Genomic DNA, 24,433 nt, shown 5'->3' on the forward strand with positions numbered 1-24,433 from the left:
GCCCTTACTTGATTTTTTTTTTTTTTTTAAGTATATTGCTAAATTTAATTACTCATTGAGAAGATCACGACACCATTTCCTTCTGAGCCTCCTGGGAGGGTTACCAGGAATTGTGAGAGTGACAAGGTTGGAAATGAGAGAATTGGTATGAGAAGGCAGTTTAGAGTGGAATCGTTTGTAAAAAGTTATTGCTTCTTCATGGACTGTTTTAATTTTGAGATCGGTGTGTAAGGTTAGGTTTGAGATATAAGGAGGAGAATTTGTGATTTTACGAAGGAAGTTATTTTGGAAGGTTTGAATTTGTTAGTGTTGGATTTTTTGGCATTGCCCCAGAGCTGAAGACCATAGGTCCACATAGGCTTAAACAAGGATTTGTAAATTAAGAGTTTAGTATTTAATGGAGTGTGTTTATTTTTTGAGATTAGATTTTTGAGGAATCGGAGTCGTGCATTTAAGGCAATTCTTTTTATTTTAATGTTGTGACCACGTGAGACGACGGTCAATTGTCAGACCTAAGTATTTAGCCGATTGTGATGAAGGGATTTGAATATTGTCTAGAGACACCATAGGATATGGAGGAAGTCGAAGAGTAAAAGTTGTGTGAAGTGATTTGGATTGATTGACTTTGACCCGCCATTTTTTATACCAATCAGCCATGAGGTCAAGGTGGAGTTGAAGATTGAGTGAAGCTATGTGAGGGGATTATCATGGATTGAAATAATAGCCTTGTCATCGGCATATTCCGCCACAGTTGTGAACGGAGAGGTGGGTTGATCGGCAGCGTAGATGTTAAATAATACAGGGGAAAGGATGCCCCCCTGTGGAACACCTGCACTGATCTTTGCTAAACCGGAATGGGATGTACCGACTCTAACCTGAAAGTAACGATCCATGAGGTAGGATTTGATTAATAAGTAATAGATTGGATGTAACAGGGGCTTAATTTTAAATAACAGTCCTTCGTGCCATACCCTGTCAAAAGCTTGGGATATATCCAAGAAGACGCAAGAGCAATAACTTTTTTTTTCAAGAGAGAATGAGATAGCGTCGACTAATCTGTGCAGTTGGTGTATTGAAGAGTGAGCGGTACGAAACCCAAATTGAGTGTTTGGCAATATGGAACTAGAAGAAATGAATGGAAGAATTCTTTTAAGAATTAATCTTTCTAAAATTTTGCCGAAGAAAGGGAGTAAACTTATTGGTCGGTAGGAGGAGGTTATGTCAGGAGGCTTATTTGGTTTTGGAACTAGAATTGTAACCAGAGAATTTCCAAAGCATAGGAAAGTATGACAATCTTAGACACGCGTTATATATAACTGTGAGAAGAACAATGGCTCTTTTGGGGAGGGACCTGGCCACTTCTGCGGTTATCAGATCAAACCCCGGGGATTTTTTGAGGCTGTGTTTTTGAATTGCAAATTTAACGTCGCCAGGAGAGAAATGCTTAACTGCGGGAGAGATAGGAAGGGGGATATCTAGATAACGATTTACTATGTCTGTATGTATAGGTATTTGTATATCCGAGTGAGGCGTGAAAGTTTCAGAAAGGTGTTCTTTAAACATATCGGCTTTTTCAGGGTCGGTTGTTGCAAAACCACCGTGGGGATTGATTATGGGAACGAGCGAAGGTTTGTATTTTAATAAACTTTTGGAAGCTGTCCAGAGACTGCCATTATTAGGTGATAAGTTGGAGAGATAGTTAAAAAAGGATTGGTTTTTATGTTTAGCAAGTATTTTTTTCAACGAGTTAGATAGATTGTTATATATGCGTTTGTTGGATGGGAGGCGTGAACGTTGGTAGGCGGCCCTTGCTCTGCGCTTGATAGGTATGAGGATACGAATATGTTCAGGAAGTGAAGGAGTAATATTTGGACACTGCATTTTAGTAGGACCAGAAGCCCATACTGCAGATTGGATTACATTTGTTAGGTTGTTTATGGCTAGATCGATTTCTTGGGGGGATTTAAGACTAACTTTTAGTTTTATGTTTTGATCCACTAAGTTATGGAATTTAAGCCTATCAGTTGAATGGAGAAAGAGTTTTGGAAGAGAAGGCCGGATTGGAGGACAGGCACTGACAGTCAGGAGTACTGCAGAGTGATCTGAACAGGGTTCTAAGAGATTGGTAGTCTGGCTGAATAGGTTATGGGGTGTGTTGGATACAAATATGTTTAGTATGTCCGGTTTTATGCGTAAGGAGGTGGGCCAATATGTAGGTCTGGGGGGCGCGAGGATTTTGTAGCCTTTAAGATTTATAAAATTGTAGAGAACGATACCTCTTGGGTTGTTTGTACGACAGCCCCAACTGAGGTGTTAAGCATTGAAGTCACCACCTATTATGAAATTGTGACTAAAAGTGCTAAAATAATCAATATAGTTTTGAATGTTAATATTATGTCTCGGAGGGGAATAAATTGCTGCTAAAGTTGTTGGAATGTTGTTGAGATGAAGTAAGACAGCACAAGACTGTAAATGTGGTTGACAAAAATTTGGAAGGTTTTGAAAAGACAAAGAAGATTTAATATAAATTGCAGCACCACCGTGGGCGGAGTTATCTGGGTGATTTGTTTTTAGGAGTTGATAACAAGGTATAGGGATGTGAGCGTATTTTGTAAAATGCGTTTCGGATATTAAAGCAATATCGATACGCTTCTCCTGGAGAACTAACTGGAGTTCATTTGAGTGATTTTTAAGACCATTTGAGTTGAATAGAAGGATAAGAAGGGAGTTGCTTGTGTATGAAGACATTAATTTTTTTCTAGAAGTTTTGAGATAACTTGGGTGAGTAGGGCGATTAGTGGATTTATTAGTAATTTGAACTCGTCAAGGAACTTGTTTATATCTGATACAGGAGAGGGATTGAGTTATTATGGTTAGAACCGGAGGTAGCTTGAGCGTAGGTTTGGAATGAGTCTGGTAAATGTGTTGAGGGAGTTACCACTTGTTGACTAACCTGTACATTTTTCTTATGACTAGTATTATCCGATAGGAGATTACTCTTTTTTGGTTTGTTGCGTTGTTGCAGATCCTTGTAAACAGAACATCCTTTATAATTTGAGGGGTGATCACCGAAGCAGAGGGCGCATCTTGGAGCAGCGTCCCGTGGATTTGGACAGGCCGACGAGGAGTGGAGGGCACCGCAACGGACACAGCGAGCTAGATAACCGCAGTACGATTTTGTGTGACCGTACTCCTGACAGTTGATACACTGGCTTATATATGGTTTTTGATTTGTAAGGTTCTTGCACTTTTATTTTGGTGTGGATAAGAGATGTCAGATTGTAAATGTCATTTGACTGTATTGTTGGTTCGAGGTCCACAAAAAATAACGGAAGTGGGTTTTTATTGATTTTATGTAATACATTTGTTACTTGGCGGACCTCAAATAAGCGTGACTCGAGCTCCGATTTGATTAGTTCTGTGGACGTGGTCGGATGGAGATTTCGAATGACCACCTGTGTTGGTTTGTCATCTTTGAGTTGGTTCTGAGTGATTTGTGTTGACAGAAGTTGAAACTTTGTTTAGGCGAGCAGGCTGTAGATTGGTATTATCGTTACATTTATCGATGTCTAAATTAGTGTTATTATTTTTGGATGTGGTTTGCGGCATAATTTTATTGCGATAAAGTCAAGGTCAACTGCCGCCGTAACGGCGTACGATAAGACCACGCAAGTTGTTGTAGATATAGCGAACGTATAGGCACGACGACGAGCTATTATTATTTATTAAAATAACGATTATGACGATAATATTGAAGCTAGCAATTTTTTTTTTTTACATACTTAATCTATGCTAGTTAACACGGAGTTTAAAATAAAATTAAGTATAAATTGGTACATAAGACCAATATACGGAATAAATAACACAGACGGAGAGCAAACAGTGTGCGCACGACGGGTATTGAACGCGAACTGGTGTAAAAGTTAAGAGAGTATTAATAACAGTTCAAGAAAGATAGATTGATTAAAAAAAATAGATAACTACAGTAAAAATTTAAAGCTACATGGTGTATAAAGGTTAGATCGTTTTGTATAAATTAGTGTCTTTGACAAATTGTTGTGTGTTGTGGATATTTAGTGGCTCGTTGTTGAGGCATTTGGACAGGCTGTTTGGGATGTTGGGTTTGGCTCTTTCTTCAAACGTCATTATTGGTAATCTCTAAACGGATACTCTAGGTCAAACATTTTTATTAAACTTCAAAGTACTGCCTAAAACTATTAACTCGACTGTTGCAAAGTTATTTGACGACTATATATATTTTGTGGCCTGAAGGAGTGCGATATAAGGACGTCTTGTTATATTTAAGTGACGCGGCTCCTTATATGGTAAAAAGTGAAAATGCAATCAACATTTTTTATCCTAAAGTTATTCAGTATTGTTCATGAGCTTCGCCATATAGCAGAAAAAAATTGTGGACACTATTCAAAAATGAATAAAGTAATTTCTAATGTAAAAAAATATTTTAGAAAGCGCCTTCTTGTGTGATTATATTTAAATACCTGATCTTTCATTTCCTCAGGAACCTATCAAGGTGATCGTGGGTAAAAGCTGCATGTTATTATTGCGAAAACCATGACATTTTGAAATTCATTGTTCTTTGGACACAGAAGAGGCAATTTTTATTAAAAAAAATGCAAAAAATTATTTTGCTGACCACAGCCTAGCGGCAAATTTAATATTTATTAAATTTAATTTTGGATTTAATCCTGACATAATGACTATAGTCTTGAGGGAAAAATATACCACTGTTGGATGCCATAAAAATAATTGATAACGTTTTTTAAAATTGAATCAAGTACCCGGTACAGTGGGAAAAATGGTTCAAGAAAAAATGAATGATGTTTTAGAGAAAAATAAAGGTTGCCAAACATTAACTAAAATTTTAAAAATTTGATCTGGAGATGAAACTGAAAACTTAAACCTTAGCGATTCAGTATATTTTAAATATGCTCTTATAAATTTGATAGCAAAAATTTGCTCTTGAAATTTTATATCACACTCTTGTGTTGGTGCCGTTGGTGGTACCCATGTTCCTGCTTTGATAAAGAGAAGATTTCTGTTCCCAGGTTCTTGGAGATGATGGGCAAGAAGGAGCACATTTGATGTAGTCTTAGAATTGACTTTGTTAAATACTAAAGCATGTTTGACTAATTTCGCAGCATTGAATAATTCTGTATCAGATAATTTAGCCACTGAGAAGACGTCTGTTTGCTGTACTACTGACTCCGTGAAGGGTTTTTCTCTCAGATCGCCAACGGCTATATCTGAGGCTATTGTAAACCTGCCTCCCCAACGTCCCCAGTATCGATATCTGCTTGCATGATGGACAGTTTAGCAACTAAAACTCTCAATCTCGAAATTATCGCATACAGTTCTTATTAATAAAATCAATGAACTCACGGTCCTCTTATATTATCTTCGTTTCGCTCGACATTGTGACTGGTTCTACTTCTAGTTCAACTTCATTTTCTATTTCTTTTGTGAAACACTTGGAATAATAAATTGCACTCGAATCCCATGGAAACAACCCTGTTGTGCGAAATCCATTTTTTACTGTTTCTTTGGTTAGCCTGGTATTTATGACTTGATTTAGCAGAGGAGCAAATTCATACTTGCTTAATGAATCTTGGGACTTCATTCGTTAATCATGAACTTCCTTTGCCCATTCTGTTTTGAGGGGTCCAAAAATAGGAACATCTAAAGGCTGTTGTATGTGAGTAAGTTTGGGAAAATATATATAATATCAATCCCTTTATCCTTACAAAACATGTTAAAATGATATGTCAGATAGGACACATGACCGTCCAAAAATAGAATAACTGGCAGTATTTTCTTTTCTATTAACCGTGGATAAAATACGTTGGCCACATATTTAATGTCATACCCGGCATCCCCCATGCGTACGCCTATGCCTATGACACATGCACATATAATATTTTAAATATATGTGTATATGTATATGTGTGTATTTTAAATTCAAAATTAATCGGTGGCCACCGGCAACATTCATGAGAATTTGGTGCTTTTTTATTTATGTTACATATGCAACATCTCTTGATAAGTTTTTTTAAAAATCAAAAAATAAATAATTAAAATGTACCTAATGATATTTCAATTGATTTTCTTAGTAAACTTTTTTCTCTGAATCTACCTACTAATACATATGAGTATATTGACGGGAAATTGAAGTTTGGATCATATTTTGAATTTTAACATGTGTATCTTATATTTTATAATAATATTGTAATAATGATGCAAATCAACGACCTATTCTCTCTTGCCATACGCAATATTTGTAAATATTTTAACGATTTTATAAGTCGTTATTAATTTGTAACAATTGATTAATTATATATATTATATTAATTAATATACGAAGAAAGTGTACATAATTGAATAACAATGAACCGGAAAAAATTATTTCCTTAGGGGCTAAAAACAGTAGAAAAAAATTTTGAAAATATAAGTTTAAATAAAAAAAAAACAATTGTAATAAAATAAAACAAAGTACATCGTCAGAACAACACAAGACTAGGTGGGGGGGGATTCGAGATAGTGATATCGTGCTCTGTCCCGTATCTGCCGATGTCTTCGGTGGATGGGGTGGGGGTCGTTGTCTGCGGACGCCTTATAATCGCACCCAGCAGCCGTTTAAATGCTTTGTTGGATGCGGGTCCAGCTCACCTGCCAGAACACCCACCTGTGTCCTCTCACTCAACCGAAACGTCTGAGACGTCTAGAAAATAAAACACGTATAATACGCATTAGACGTCCTAGACGCCGGACTCTATTCCCCAGCGTTAGTACAATGATAATAAGTGTCATCTTCTCCCTTTCACAGATCAAACAATAAAAATACTCCAACCTAAAATAAAAGTATTATTCGTGAAACTAATAATTGTGACTGTTATGTTATGAATGTCTGTCCTCTCTCTTTTACACATCCAATAACGACAAATCATTTCAATTTGGGTGGTGACATTATAAATGATGTAATTAAATAAATGTTTGAGCCAACCGCGTATGTTATCCATGGTTTACCTAAGGACTTCGAATTAATACTGAACTCGAAAAATATATCATCCGATTTTGTCGCCGAAAATTTTGAAAATCTCCCATACGACGAAATAGCGTATAACATGTATAAAATGTCAAAAAACAATAGTGATAGTGATAAAGGATTGACTATATAATAAGATTGTTTATATGTAATAATACATTTTGATAAATCAAACAGTGTACAAAATGGAATAAATATTTTGATAAGTAGCACAATGAAATAATGAGATAAAAAATTAATCCGGAAAAAAATTTGCCATATCGGTTAACAGTTGGTATAATTATACATTTTATAAATGAAAATAACTGTGCATATAACAAGTACGCACAGATAAAGTGAAACTTCTTTCAGTCATGCAACTGATATTAGGTGTGTATTGGAATAAAATAAGAATAATACACTTTACAATTTTAGCTATTTTAAGAAATATCTCATGTGCTGGAAAATCGTCCAAATTTTTGTTACGTGGCTCACAAGAAGCTTGCGTACTTCTAGGATCATTTTCTCGGTGCCGTACATAATATAGGACAGCGAATTGAATAAACAGGCACCATCTCCTGTTATAGGTACACCGATGTGTGGTACCATTTCCGCATTCACATTTAAATATTCTAATGCCATATTAAAAATTAAAAATCTTTAATGATAAATATGTCAAATATGCACTTAAAAATGTTCAACTTTTTTTTCTTGTACCCTCTGTAAAGAAGTTTAATTTTAAAAAATATGGTCAGTTGAATAACCAGTGAACTGGAACTATTCAATTAGAATAATTTATAAAAAATTCGCAATTGCCATTTTTTAGATCGTCTAACCATTGGAGTAGGTACACCATATTGGGATTACTCCTCATCTCTTGAGACACAGCGTACTTTATAAGCTAATTTAGAAATTTTTTCTGTTCTCTGCAAACCATTATTTAAGGTGGTTTATGGCGGGGAAGTTATCTGCGGTGCGGGGGGGCGGTAATATTACGTAATCTCAAACATTGCGAATTTAGCATACTATAACCAATTGATTTTACTAACGAATCAAATTTCAAGGCACACGGGGAGAATTTTCGGTCCTTAGGGGAGGTCAAAAAGTGAAAGCAACCAGAAAAAAAAAAGGTAAATCATTGATTAATTTTGTTTTATTGTAGTTACAGTTGAGTCCTTGAAGTTAGAATGTTTATTTTGGATTGTTACTGCTCCTATTATTAATGTTTCAATATAATCATAATTCTTTTCCCAAATATCATTAAAAATTATGTCTTGATCCATATCAGTAATTATTATATTATTTTTTTTATTTATTTGCTCTCTGTAAAATACAAAGCATGTATAAATATTAATCTTCTTATCGTGTCCGGTGCTAGAGCTATATGCTATTACATTAATACATAAATACATAAAGCCAAGTCGTCGGTCGTGCATCCTGGCGGGGCTAGTGTGCACTGTAGTAAGTGGTCATCTGAAAGGTCTTCGCCACATTCACATAGTATGTCCAGTTCTTTCTGGTATCCCCATTTCATCATGTTTGCTTTTATTTTTGCTACTCCAGTTCTCAACCTATTTAATGTCTTCCGTATAGTCCATGTTTGGTTTCCTCCATATGGTAGGTGCTCAGCAAACGGGACAGGTTTTTCACATTGTAGCTCTTCTCTCCATTTTAGTATTCTGTGTTGTTCCGGTGGATCTTGGATCGTGGTTGAATTAGCAATAAAGCTTCTTCGGGATTTAAGTCTCCTTTGGGGTTCTGAGTAGCCATGCATGGGGTGTCTTTGATCCATTGTTTGTTTGGTTCTCTCCATGCATGTGGCCACATATCTTCGTATTCTTGGTGGAGCTATCCCTACTAATAGATATATATATATATTTAAGTGGCGTTGGCTTAAGACATCCGGTTATTATCCTATAAGTCTCGTTGAGGGCCGTGTCAACATGTTTTGAATGTTTAGATTGGTTCCATACTGGGCTAGCATACTTATCAGCGGAGAAACAAAGTGCTAGTCCAGTAGTACGGATCGTCTTTGGAGTTGCGCCCCACTTGCTACCTGCTAGTTTCCGTATTAGATTGTTTCTTGCTTCAACTTTCATTTTAGTTTTCTTACACTGTTCTTTGAACGTAAGAGTTCTATCCAGTGTGACCCCTAGGTAAACTGGGTGTTCTGTATTTCCCAACGGTTTTTGGAGGTAGAAGCTGCATATCTGTGTCTTATCTGGATTGGGTCTTAGTTGGTTTTTTATGTAATAGTTTGTTAATTCTTGAAGTGATCTGGTAAGTTTACGTTCGACTATTTCGAAGGTTGTGTCCTGCAATGCTAGGGCTAAGTCGTCTGCATATAAGAAATGTTTTGTTTCTTTAATGATGGGTTGATCGTTGGTGTATATGTTGAATAACATAGGCGCTAGTACGCTACCTTGGAGTAATCTATTTCGCTGGTTTCTCCATCTGCTCCATTTTTTATTTAGTGTAACTGTAAAACGTCGATTGTGTAGCATAGAGAATATTATTCAGACAAAGTGCCAGTCATCTGTACATTCGTATATCTTTCTAAGTAGAAGATTATGATTCACCACCGTATCGTACGCTGCGGATAGGTCTACAAAAACCACCCCTGTTACTTTTTTATTCTCGTAGCCGTCCTCTATATGTTGGCACAGGTTTAATACCTGTCCTGTACAGTTTTTGCCTGGCCTAAAACCAGCTTGCTCAGGAATAAGTTTTCTTTCGACTTGGCACTTGATACGTTCATACAATTTAAAGGTATGACATAGCAAAGATATTGGTCTCTAATTTTTTGGGTTTTTGTAATCTTTGCCTGGTTTTGATAGTGCCACTACTTTTGCCTTTCTCCACATTTTGGGTACTAAGGCCTTATCGCGGCATGAGTTTAGAAAAGTTAGTAACCATTGTTTACCTTTTATGCTGAATTCTTTTATTTGTACTGTCATTATTTCGTCCAATCCAGGTGCCTTTCCGTTTTTCATCTCCTTCAGGCTCTCATTTAGTTCATCAAAAGTAAAATCAAGCTGGAAATTATTTTTCTCGGTGTCTAAGGTTCTAATGATTTCTCTTTTGATTTTTGCCCCTGGTTTTCCGTTTAAGAGTAGCTGTGTGGCTACTTGATTAGTTGTTACGTTTATATCGTTAGTGTGTGTAACCGGGTCTCCACTTAGCCTCTTGATGAGTCGCCATGCTTTTTTGCTGTTTTTGGTCATATCTGTATCCTCAATGAGTTCATGCCACCTGTAATTTCTATATTTACATAGGTGGTTAATCAGGGTTTCTCCTAGCGTTACTGTTTCTTCGCTAAATGGGTCTACAGTGAATGATTTTCCATATTTCTTATTTATTTCGCAGGTTTCTTCCGTCATTCCACTTATATACTGTTCTCTACATCCCCGTGGAATATGTAGTCTTGAGGTTTTCTTGACTTTTTCTACAAATTTCTCATAGTTTTCCGGCTTTGGGTCTAAGTTACGTATTTCTTATTCAGAGTTTCCCTAAAGTCTTTCCACTTAGCTTTTCTAAAATTAAATCATCTTTTAAATGGCACGGTTTGGGGTCTTACTACTTCTGTGATACTTAATGTCAAGCCTCGGTGTTGGGTATTTGGTATGGGGTTACATACGATTTTTATGGTTTGAGGGACTATTTTATCGTTTAAGCGAAAGTTAGGTCTGGATTGTAACTTTTCTTCCACCGACCACTATTGAAGGATGAGGGAAGTTTTGGATCGTGAACTAGAGACAGGCCTTCAGCCTCAGCCCATGATTCAACGTTTTCTCCATTTTGATCCGTTTCCTGGTATCCCCACGTGACACTATGACTGTTGAAATCGCCCAAAACTATCTTTATATTACAGTTGTCAAAGTTATCCGGTTTTTCGAAAACGAACGCGATGTTTGGTGGTTTGTACACCGAAGTAATTGTACAATTTCGTACTTCAATAGTTAGTATCTCTATCTGACTGCTATGACTATATGATACGCTTTCGATCACCAGTTCTGGTTTAGTATATATTGCACTTCCATATTGTGAATGTGGTAATTCAATGACAAGGTTCATTCCCAGTAGTTTTGGCCTAATGCTGGCCTCATCCCGGTGCGTTTCTTGGAGACATAAAACGTCGCACCTCTGTGACTTACAAAGTGAAGCAAGAAGCTCACCTTTAGTCACAGAAAAGCCTTCGATATTTTGTGTTATCACGTTAATTGCAGGTGGGGGTGGCCCTAAAAAGGGCCTTTTTGATTTTGAATGCCTATACATTCTAGCACCGGAGTTGGTAAGATTAGTTCGCGATATTTTATCCTGGTCTGGAGTCATATATCGCGATGCAGGGGACGCCACGTGTAGGCTCTTACCATGTCCCCTGTCTCGTCCCCTCTTCACCGGGCGTTCGTCTCTCGAACTCTCGGTCTCCAGTCTCCTCCTCTCATCAGTGACCTCTGGTATAACCCTCTGACCATCACAGGGACATCATCCAAACGCCATAGATCTTCGTTATCCAACACGGGGTTCAACGAATCCCCGTGATACCTAGAGAGCACCCGCTCTATTTCCCGCCATTCATAGGAACAATCGCCGAATAGCCTACTCTCCTTTATGCCCCATGTACGTACAATGTTCATTCTAAAGTCACGCATCGCCATCTCATCTAGAGCTATAGATTTTTCCCGTAGCCGGTGGACCCAGTGCCCCAATTTCGGCTGGACTTCCTTTGTCTCACGGGTTATCACTATATTCGCCCATTTACCATCCCATTCCTTCCTAAACCACGTATCGAACCTCGAGTTGTGGTCTACTCCTGCTTCACCCACGCAGTTTGGTGTCATGAAGAACCGTACTACCCATTTCCTTTCTAGTCCCACTCGTTCTGCTTCCTCAAGTGCCAGCTTACCACATTCCGGCTCGTTTCCACTTCTTAACCCCAGCAGGTGCCACATGTTTAGCCTGGAGTATAGTCTTTCCACAGGCAGTATAGCCGTGTCTCTAATAGGGTTCATGAATCTAATAGAAAGCAGGGTCCTTGTGTTATATCCTGTGATACCCTGTAGTTCATAACTCCTTCGTAAGAATTCCCCTCTGTGATCTGATAAAAATGTTTTCATAGGGTGAATCTCATATCCTATCTTGATGTAACATCCTATTACTAGTCTATTAGCATGGATCCTCACACTTGTGACCTCTTATCATTCCGAACCGTTTAAGTCCAAAGGCAAAATCATTGTACCTTCCCCCTATAGCCGCCAAACCACAGCCACAATCATGATCGCCTTTCTCCTTAATAGACTTGACCATTGCTCTCAATTTTTTGTCGAACATGGCCCTCCCCCACTGACGATCCATCAAGGGTGACGGAACCTCCTCCTCCTCCAATCTAATAATTATGTTGCGGTTGGAGGCTGTCGATGGTCTATGTTCAGCTTTGCACTGAGAGCATCTGACCCAACCTTGGGCACTACTTCCGCACTGGGCTTCACCCCCTCTACCGTCTTCTTCTTTTTTGACGTATCCTCCGAGCCTACTGTCGTGCCCACTACCGGGAGGGAACCGGCAGTAACGATTGCCGTCTATCGGCATCGTAAATTATTCCTTAAGTAGGGCACCCGCTACCTAATATGCTGAGTGTGAGGAATAGCGATCGCAGCTAACTGCTGACCAAGGGTTTAGGCACACGGCAGCGGAGTATATAATTATGACCGAGGCGGTGTGTTAGGAGAGTGTGTGCGACAAGGAAACAACGACAACAGCAATATCGACTCCGCGACGATCCGACGGCCCCATCAACGATCCACACTCACGGCACGTCATCATCTACCTGGGTCGGTAACCCATTTATATTTATATATCTGTCATATATTATATTATAAATTTATATATATTATACCAATGTGCTTACTTCAATAAGGTAACCCTGATCTATTAGTATTAATATTACACACCGAGGTCGAGTCCCCGAGACCTCGAAAAAATAAACAGAACTTAAATCCGTAGGGTTCGAGAGATGAACGCCCGGTGAAGAGGGGACGTTACACCCCCAATATTAATTATTTATGTATAACTAGTTAAGTGGAAACATTAAATATTAAAACTTACGGAATAAAATACATATCAAAAACTAAATTATTTTCAAAATTGTTTATTTTATCAAGCATTACTTTAAATGCTCTCATCACATGATGGTCAAAGAAATGTGTTGTATAATTTTGAAAATGAATATCATCAATGTACGTGTGTAATATTCTATAAAATTCATATATTATTTTATGTAAACGACATTCTATATAATTTGATTTTACATTGCATTTTACATATTTGTGATACCCAACAGAAAAAGTTACAATAAAAAAGATTTGTTATTTGTAAACAATTATAAAAGCTTATGCTATAAATATATACAAGAATTACTTAGTAAATCGTCAAAGGCAGGGTCTGCATTGGCAGACGACGTAAGGCGTCTTAGAGGTTCATTAACCATATAGTTGGTGGCGTGTGGGACATAGAAGAGGGCCTTGGAACGAGATGCACGAGAAGGAACTTTAAAACAGATAAGAGAGAGAAGGACAGGAAAATCGATATTAATAGACCCGCAAGGAACTTAATACCTGCGATACGGCGACGTTCGGCCAAAGAGGCCATACACAAATGAATAGCAATCTGCGTATAGTTATGAGGCGCACAAGGTATCTTAAGTATATGACTAGCATAGCGTAGGAACCGGCGCTGAACACGCTCAATTTCCCTTGCATTATCTGCAGTATGAGGGTCCCCGGAGGCTGGCAGTTGTTCGAAGAATGATAAGAGCCTCGAGTACAATGATTTTGAAATATCGCCATCACCAACATAATATTTTTTTTCTAAATATAAAAAATAATTTCACATTTTAAGTATGTATTGCACTGATTTCATTTCTACGTCCTGTCATGAACTATCTAAATCCATGGTCCTGCTATTATATAATTTTCTTTGTCTATGATCACAAACTTAAAACCACGGTCTTAGAAAACCTAACCTATCTTCTAAGACCGTGCTTAAAACTAATAAACTATTATATAATCTGTAATGTATTCTGTCGACACCGGACTCACTCGAGTACTCGACTGTCACAAAAGAGTAAAGATATTCTTAAAAAATTCAAAAATTGGTAAGTAATTTAGTAATATTTAATATAACATAATTATAATAAACAATATTATACAATTTACAAATCTTATTTTCCGCTTAATGTGATTACATTGATTCTGGTATATTTCTACTTTACCGGGCACCCAAAATTTCGGATTTTTTAACGCAGAAATCGATGGTGCAAACAAAAATTTGGGCAGATTATTAGTTTAGAAGTTACAGCCTATTGAAGTTTCATAGTTTCGGTTAAATAGTGTTTGTTTTCATAGTATGTTTAAATTTGTATTGTGGTGCAGTGGGTAACGCAGCACAACTGTTAAGGCGGGATCCCACGGCGCGTGGCTCGTTTTTAGAGACCCGGGAACCTTTACCGATCCATTCCGAGTCTCTCGTCGACACTAGTACTGTTTTATTTTTTACTGATAATGGATAACCAAGAAGAAATCACCAATGTTGCAGCTTATTATATTATCGTGTGCAGCAAGTATTTAAAAAATTGTTTATCTAATAACGAAGATGAAGCAAATCCTCCAAAAAAAGAAGATACTGGATGCACTTTTTATTAAATGGAATTTACCTCATTGCTTGGGTGCAATTGAAGGGAAGCATATTGTTATTCAATCTCCAAACAAAAGTGGAACAGAATATTTTAATTATAAAAATACCTTTAGTATTGTTCTTATGGCTTTAGTATATGCCAATTATAATTTTATTTTCGTTAATGTCGGGTGTCAAGGAAGAATAAGTAAGGCAATAAATAAAAAGAGAGAGAGAAGGGGCTATGATGTGGGAATATAAATGTATTGGTGAATTGGTAAAGTAATGAAATGATAACAAGTAATAGAGATTAAAGGGGAAATAAGTTTGTGTATGATTTGAAATTAAATGCAGTTGGTTGTTAAATAATTGAAATCAAATACCCTATCTACATTATTTTATTCTGCTACTATTATATTATTGGGTCGACATGAAGCTACGTATTTAATTTTATATATATATATTTGTTAAATTTCCACTTACCTTTTCGTCAACGGATGTGTTTAGGTGTCTCGGTGTTGTGATTCGATAAGCATTATTATATACGATCCGATTTACTTTATTAAGATAGATACTGAGTCGTTTGGGCTCGAGTATAACCTATATTGGTATATTAATGTTGCAAGATATTTAGAAAGGGTTGGATAAATATTAAAATTAGGATTTAGGATCATAGGACAATGTATTAATATGTTATTGGATGTCAGGCAGTATAAATAATTATACGAACGTTTTTAAGTTTTAAGTAATAAGGCCAATATACCAATCTAGGTTTATACTTAGAAAACGGGGAACCAACGCAACGTTACGAAATTAATAATAAAAAAAGTCTCAGTACGCGGAATCGAATCTTGTGCTGTTCTCGCGTGTCTTCAGTATTTCTTCGTGTTCTTTTGGCGGTGTTTCTGCTTGGAGCTTGTGTGTCGTATTGGTGAGATTTTTACACAGCACACCTGCTGTGAGGGCGTTGTGGTTTTTATACGCGTTCTTCGATGATCTTTTGAATGTATATTTGCGGCATTTTTGATATAGATAATTTGGTCTGTCCGTAATTATGTGATTGACATTTATATTTTAAATTTAATTGTCGTAGTGTTAGTTCCAGTATCTTTGTATAATTTGATTATCGTGGTATTTATTTTAATTCTTTAATTGCGGTTTCATCGCGTTGATATGATTGAATGATAGTATATGGTACTTATATTAGTTTGGTCGATTGCTATTTTATCATCTCCGTATAGTTCGTAATTGTAACATTTATTTTAATTCGTTTATTGCGTCTGGTTCCACATTATCTAAGTAAGCCTACAATCGGAAATCTGCCTTATATATTTATTGGATTATTATAACTGTAATATTTATATATTACAGAACATTTAACTCAGAAAAAGAAGGTGAAATTATTCCAGGGTCATGGCGTCAAATCCATAATAACGAAGGCTCGTTCTTACCTATTCGTAGAATACCCCGTAGGTCACCGAGCGATGGGAAAGAAGTCAGGGAATTATTTACAAACTATTTTATGACAAATGGTGCTGTTTTGTGGCAAAACAATTTTTAAAATTAGATAAATTTTGTAATTTTTATATTAATATAATATATAATATTATATTATATATTCAATAAATTTAATATGGCATATGTGTATATTATTATTAAATATGTGTATAAATACTCGTATATTATTATTTTTATTTATTTAATCTGATTACATTTTAACTCTGAATTTCTGGTAGTATTAGGTTGATTCTCGCTATGAAGAAACTTAGCCATTGCTTTGTATGCAAGCCAGTCAGGTTTGTAGATGTCCTCTGAGCCCGAACCCGTTTTTTTACTTGCTTTTACATTGTTTGCAAGTTTTCTAAATGTAGCCATCAATGAATCTTTCTTTTTCTTCAACTCACTTATTGAATAAGTTGAACTGAGATTTTTTGATAATATATATTCCCACGAATCATGTACGGAATTACGGATTTTATAATGTGGGTGTTTTGGGTTCCAGATACATGGTTCTTGTTCGTACAGATCAAGAAGTTCTAAAATGAGTTCATTTGACCACTCCATGTTTTTTAAAAATAAATAAATAAAATTCTCTGAAAAAATTTAAAGAAAAATTACACACGAGCCTCTTTAGTCCATGGGAGCGCGTAAGGCCGGTTTGGCGAGCCGAGCAACAAGCTCCTTTGACTGGGGTACCAAAAACCGACAATTCTCGGATAGACACGAGCCGCGCCACATTTACACAAGCCACGCGCCGTGGGATCCCGCCTTTAGAGATGGCTCATTGGTTCAAAACTGATTCAGTTACAAAAAGTTTTTGCATTTTTTTTCACTTTTTTTATGATCAGTATTATAAATAATAATATTTTATTACGGGCATCGGGCAGCTGCTAACCAGTAGTAAATAAATTGACCAATCTAACCTTTAGTAACCTTGTGATTATGGCCGTTATTGCGATAATGATAACTATCAATTAGTTTAGATCACAGATATTAGTATTAGTATATATCTGTGGTTTAGATTTGGGTAATTAAATAAATTATTTAGTTAATGAAGTATTGAGGTTATGTCAGCAGTTAGTTTATGTTTTGTTAATAATTGTCAAGTGTTAGTGTGATGCGTTTAGGTAATTGTTTTAATTTATTTTTATTTTTAAAATGTAAATTGTTTTATTAATTAAAAAAAGCATATCCCGGAGCGTTGTCATCGTCACTGTTGTCGTCGCCCTCGTCGAATTCATTTATGTCGCCTGTACAAATTTGTATAAAATTCCTGCCTGTTTGAAAAATTCAGCTGTAGCATCTAATTTAAAGGCCCGACATTTTTTCAAAAACATTTATTTGGCCAGATAACTTGCGTAAAACTCTTTCTTTCGGCAGTATTGAGATATGGAAGCTTTAGCGTGTCTCCATGAGCTCTCTATAGTATTAGAGTGAACTCCTGTATCGGCATCCTTGAAATGAAGGCTTTGATTCACTGTTAAGTGAACGTAGCCTTCGTTGTTCAACGTGTTATAAGCCTAAAATTAGGTAAGTAGAAGTTAATCCGTCTTTACAAGTTTACTATTATAGAAATACCTTCCAACAATCCGAAATTATAGTAGTACCAGGCTTCACCCAATCTTTTATTATTTTTAATAGAGTGTCGGCGGTACGATTTTTGACAGAAACCATAAAGCAGTTACTTGTTTCTCTTAACCACCGAACACCCATTGTCCCTCGACACAGTGGCCTCGATGGTGTTTCCGTCTACTAAATTTCGATTCGTCGATTTCGACGGTATGTCCATGACCACCAATCATAACTTTACGAACAATCATGGAATCGTAGACAACTTCCTTACAGAACGATGCCCAATCTACGATGGTTTGATTTGCCATCCTCAACTGCACTTTCATTTTAATTTATCCATAGACGCTTCATCGCGTGTTAAAGTCATTTTATGTCCTCTTATGCATTTCGGTGCATTATGTAATACACCGAATTTCTGGAGCATTTCTATTAATGCCAATCCTTCGTTTTGAAAAGACAGTTCTTTTAAATCATATAAATTTAAACTTTTGACACTCATTGTATTAATATATTACAGTGGTCACCGCTTATTGGACTCACGGTTAATTGACTCATTCGCCTATTAGACTCAAAACGGTTGGTCCCGATTCGCACATATACTAACACACAGCAAAAAATTCGTCTATTCGACTCACAATTATTTGTGAGTCGAATTGAAGGTTAATTGAAAATTAGATAAATAAAGAAAATATGTACATACATTTTACGTAGAGGGATTCAGCAAAGAGGCGATTTTGACGTATTCGAGAAACATAAATCTTATGAAGATATGATTATGAAGTTGGCCGAAGAAGCGAAAATCCAATCAACATTAGACGTATTTTTATCAAAAAATTAATTAATTTTATTAATTATGTATGTGTGTATTTTATTAATTTTATTTTATTTTATATAGCTAGATTTTTACATTTTTTATACCTTGAATTTCAATACATATTTTTAATTTTTAATTTTTTAAATTTAAGCATTCTTAAAATTTTTTTGAGTCATTCGCCTTATTGACTCATTGGGTTAATTGACTCAAATTGTCGGGTCCCAAAGTGAGTCCAATAAGCGGCGACTACTGTATATTAGAAAAAACACTGGTTTCTTATATAACAAGTGCAATACTGAAACGTTTAGGTTTTAGATATCTTTGTAATCTTATATTTAAGTTGTTTTTGATCAAAATACATTTATTATTTGTTATTTGTTATTGTTAATAAATGTCGTTAAGATAAAAATAATAGTACTTCAAAGTTGCACTACTATATATGTCAAACAATAGGTTAGATCATCCGTTAGGTTACCCATTATGTTAGCTTAGGTCTACACTTACTCAACTCTCCCTGCCCCCCTAGGTGGACTATTTTCATCCCTCGGGGGGTTTGGGGGCTGAGCCCCCAAACGAGAGGTCCGCAGGACCTCGAGTTCGGCGACCGGAGCCGGCAGGCGTAGGGAGCAACTACACGTCAATATTTTATACAACAAAATTCAAAAAATTGTAAATTGCCATATTAAAAAGTTATTCTGTTTAATTATGTTTCGTAAAAAAAAAAAAAGTTTGTCTGGCCGAGGTTCGAACTTGGTTAAATTTATCGGAAAGTTACCACTGCGCAGCAGTTCAATTTGAATTATTTCAAGCAAAGTGAGTATTTAAGGATTATAGTATAAACTGAAAACTTCAATTAGCTATAACTTTGAAAGTAAGTTCGTGCCCCAAATTCTGATTTTACCATCATTTTTTTCGTCAAAAATATGACAAAGTCTCCCAAAAAAATGACCAAAAAAGGGGGTGCCCGGTAAAGTAGAAATGTTCCTTGATTCTATTACCCGTTTAATTCCAAAAAACATTTTTTTTTTATTGATGAATATATTTATATATATGTTTAAAATTAGAAAAAATTATATTTTTTTGATTCTACTTGAGAATCTACTAATTTCATTTTCATATTAGCCTGAAATTAAAATTTCAAACTGAAAAACATCGTTTTCGACATATTTTTAAATAGTTCCTTTTAACTTTTTCAAAACAATTTTTGTTTTCTTTTATTGAAAGTTTGAAATACCATTAAAACGATTAGAATGTTCTTAAAAATGATTGGTGATTCCAATAGACCAATAAAAGGTTAATTTAACATTAGTAACATAAGAACTGGTTTGGAATTTTCAATTTTGATTCCTATAAATCAGTGATCACATTAAGTGGAACTAACTGTATTAACAATCGTAACTAGTTGCTGGTAACTAACAGATTTAAAAAAGTGTTTAAATACTTTTACTCAAATACTATACAACACTGCTGTCAATACAATCAAAATCACATTTAAACAAAATAATTATAAATTGTACAGTATGTAAGAGTCTAATATCAAACAAGTAAGTTATAGTATAATTGTATGTTTTGGAATTAGTATCAGCCACATGTCAAATTAACTTAAAAATAGTAAAAAAAAATATAAATGAATAATAATAATATACATGGTGCACACATAAATATTAAAAAATATTAAATATTTTGTAAAAGAAGTTCTGGTTCCCCTATAAAATATAAAATATAAATATTAAAATCTAAAAAACCTATTTGATTAAAATTTTAAATTACTTGGCCAAGTACCAATTTATTGAGTAATATATCCATCTATCCTATGGCCTGCTCTTCTTAAAAATGTTATAATTCTTGTTTCAGAGTAATCGTTGACTAACTCATCAATAAACTGCCGAATTGTCGTGGTATTCAATTCTCTTGTGTTCACTGAACGTTCCAACTGAATCTAGGTATTATATTAAATTTAATAAAAAATTAAAAAACTGAAAAAATAATTAATAGTTTATTTTCTTACAATTTCATATCGAAACTTGCCTTCAGATTATTTGATGCCAGTTTAAATTCTATTTAACTCATTTTTTCTAAATACCTCAACTGGTCTATAGATTAAAAACAATATGTGAACGATTAACAAAGGCCAAAGGCTATTGACTTCAGTTAAAATGAAAACTTACCAATAAACTCCCATATTTTTGGATGAGGCCTTATAATTTTCAATAATACAGCATGGTAATTTTCTAAATAATTATTAGTCTTTATATCTCTATTGTAAACGGTCAATCTTTTAGGCGTTATGGTATGAAGCCAAAAGGGAATAAAATAATTATAAATAAATTGATGGAACGCCAGAGCAACATCTTCATACTGCACTATGTATAGAATTATCGCATTAACTCCATCAACCACCGAAGGACCTCTACCTATCCTTTCTGACGGCAGATATTGTAGTGCAAGTATCTGTAGAACATTTTAATAATAAATTCATTATGATATTTCTTTACAATATGTTTAATAATAGGTGAAATGTTAAGAACCATCCGGAAAACACGAGCAGAAATAGGGTTTATTTTCACTAGATTGTAAACGCCGACCGACTTGTTTCTGGCATATCGCAGAATCACCTAAATGTATTAGTATTAATTATATTCTTTATATTCTTGATACTTCTTATGAATCTCATACCTGACAATAATGAAAATAGCAGCCCTGGTGAGTTGTTTCTCTAAATATAGTATATATTGCATTAATTTGCCCAATTTCATAATCTGTAATCACCATGTTTTCATATTGCAGGGGTATAAATTCTTTGATCCATGTAAATAATGCGGTATATACTCATATCCTTTCACACTTGCAATTTAAAAGTGCATATACCAGAGGATAGCTCTATAATACAAATGAACGTCAATTTTCATGTGAACAGATTCATAGTTGCTAAATATAGATAAGAACTTACAACATTTTTGTACACTATTTGAAACGTAAATAGTTGGTAGTAATCATTTTCTGTTGTCTTTGGGACAGTCTTGAATGTACCATCGCATCCAGCCACTGTTACCTATAGTATAAAACTTTTAATAACAGATATTTAAAAATAAGAAAAAAAAATAATCTTAAGTTACATTTTGTAATTCAACCGCTATGCTCTGAATAAAAGTTTTATTGCAAAATATTAAGCCAGCCAACATTCCGTTTACCATTAATGGCCCCTGATAGAATCTGTAAATTAAAATAATCATATATATTTTTATTTTTTTGATTGAATAATATAAACTTTTACAGATTTGGATGTGTTTGAAATGTGAGAGTAAAATGTTTGTTTTCATCCATTTCCAAAAGTTGATGAAAGTGTAATAAATTCATTGGAGTTGGAGGGTATAATGATTTTCTTATTTGTTGCATTCTTTTTGTTGCTTGCAGATAGGTGTAGCTGTATGCTCCTTCTGGACAACTGAAAATGAAATAACCAAATTGGTAATTCTAATAATTGTTACTTCTTAATGGCTTCCATGTACAAAACTTTTGCAGAATAAGGTGTAGGGCTGTGGTTCACACATTGTTCTCCAAGAATACTTCTCAATTCTCTCACTGGAGTGTCATCAGTCCTTACTGGATGATTATGGAGCTTACTAATACACAATTACATAGACTCCATTCATTTCTGGGTATTTCTCTCTAATAGTTTTTACAACACAAGCAGGAATAACAACTCATACACCTGATAAGGGTAAGTCTTATAAATAAATACTTTATATTATGTAAGTTATTACTTATTAGTTATAGACAGTATAATATATAAAATAAATGTATGATAATCGTATTACCTTTTCCCAATGAAGACCATGAATCCAATGTGTATATTGTGTGTAACAAATGAACCTCCATGAACTATTTGATAAAACTGACATACCAAGTAATTTTTTTTTAGATTTATTATTTGTTTTTAGGATAATTTGATGACGCGTAATATTAAGTATGTCTTCGTCTAAAACGATTTTTTTAAACAAATCGCTCTCTGTTATACACTTATTACCCGATCGTAAAGATGTAACTTTTTTAAATTCGGCACAACAAACACACTCAATATCGTTATTAAAAATGCAACATTTTTCGCACGTACACCAATTATTTCGTTAGTCACTTTTGATCGTCCATTAACATCTATTTCCAAAAATAAATTATTTAAATATTGTGGTTGTATATCTGTTCCTAGATCATCCACTGTAGGTTCAAAATTATATGGTTGAAGAGCCATTGAAAAAAAATATAATACATTAAATCGTATAACTAAATCATGTACAACAACAGAAATGACCTCATTCACATTTCACACTGACACTGTTACTACTATTATTACTTCCTACTAAAACGAAATAAAGGATATTATTATAATTATAAAGATATTTATAATTTTAATACAACGATAAGACTATATTGTTATGAAAAATAAATTTCCATCAAATGATATATAATTAAATATAAACTCATAGCAGTACTTTTATGAGTTGACAGTGGTGAATAATAATTTATAATATAATAAATTGTTATTATTTCATTAATTTTAAACCAAAATGTGATATAATTATACGAATGGAAAGGTTATGAGATACTCTTAAATTCATCTAATAAGTCTGTTCGAAAAAATAAGTTCATTAGCAGTTATTTTTAAGTTGGATGGTTCTTTAAACACCTGAACTGTGATTTTAAGAACGGTTTTATTACCAGCAAACCTAAAATAAAAAAATTACCAAATTAATAAAAAAATATATACAAAGAACTGAAACTATGTGTATATTTACAGTGGTAATCAAATGCTCTTGTAACGGAAGGAGGGGGGTTAAATAGCTGATTTTGTTTACATACACTAGTATCATTGATTATATAATCAATATTCAATGTTAATAGCTTATTAAATTAATATAATATAATATAACCTCTGTCCTTCTACTCCAGTTGAAAGGTTATTTTCATTTGCTGGGTTCATTCATTATCCTACTTAAAAAAATTTATCTGATGACAATTTGGAAATAATTAGTTTTTCTTAAAGATCATCATATTCATTTTAATAAAAGAATAATTAATATATTATTTTTTTATTTCATTTTAAATTCAATTTCATGTTTTTAAATTGTATTACCTATCATATTGATATTATATAAATACCATTGACTTAGTTAATAATTTAATAACTATCAATATTACTATTTTATATTACTATTACCATTACTATACCTATGTTACATGCACTTATTTCATAAGAAGACTATCTACTAATTGTATGACGGTTACGTTAGATAATTGACAAATGTTTTAAAGACTGTTATATAAACAAGTTTTTTACTGTGATTTATTATATAGGTATATAATACATTAAACTTTTAAATTGTGTTAATTGTATTATAATGAATGAATAAATAGAAACATATTTTATTTATCAATCTAACTTTTAACTTTAAATGTAGAAACCTAACTATATCTTCTATCTTGTAACAGGTTACATAATATTTTATCATTGTAATGTATATTTTTTTAATACATTAATGTTTAAATGTGCTAATATTATTAATATATAAACATTATTATACATTTATACTAAACCTATAATCCATATGTATATTTTAAATTATATGTATGTACTATAGATATAATAATGATATTGAGTGGCGGAGAGTTGGTTTTATTTTCGCCACTCCCCTTGAACAGCATGTATAGCTGCCACTGCCCTGACTAAAGGTACACACTATAAAGACATACAAATTAAAAATTATAAAATATAATTCAATTACCCAATATAGGGATTAGGTTATAACTTATAATATCATAGTTCATTAAAATCTAATATT

The 24,433-nt window shown here is 34.2% G+C and overlaps 2 pseudogenes; both read right to left on the reverse strand.

Moving 5' to 3' along the window:
• Nucleotides 1-17,451: 17,451 nt before the first annotated feature.
• Nucleotides 17,452-18,030, reverse strand: LOC132925213 (uncharacterized; annotated as a pseudogene).
• A 2,319-nt stretch (nt 18,031-20,349) lies between these two features.
• On the reverse strand, nt 20,350-22,116 carry LOC132927621 (uncharacterized; annotated as a pseudogene).
• Nucleotides 22,117-24,433: the final 2,317 nt, after the last annotated feature.

This window comes from Rhopalosiphum padi, chromosome 3 (assembly GCF_020882245.1).
Source record: "Rhopalosiphum padi isolate XX-2018 chromosome 3, ASM2088224v1, whole genome shotgun sequence".
NCBI lineage: Eukaryota > Metazoa > Arthropoda > Insecta > Hemiptera > Aphididae > Rhopalosiphum > Rhopalosiphum padi.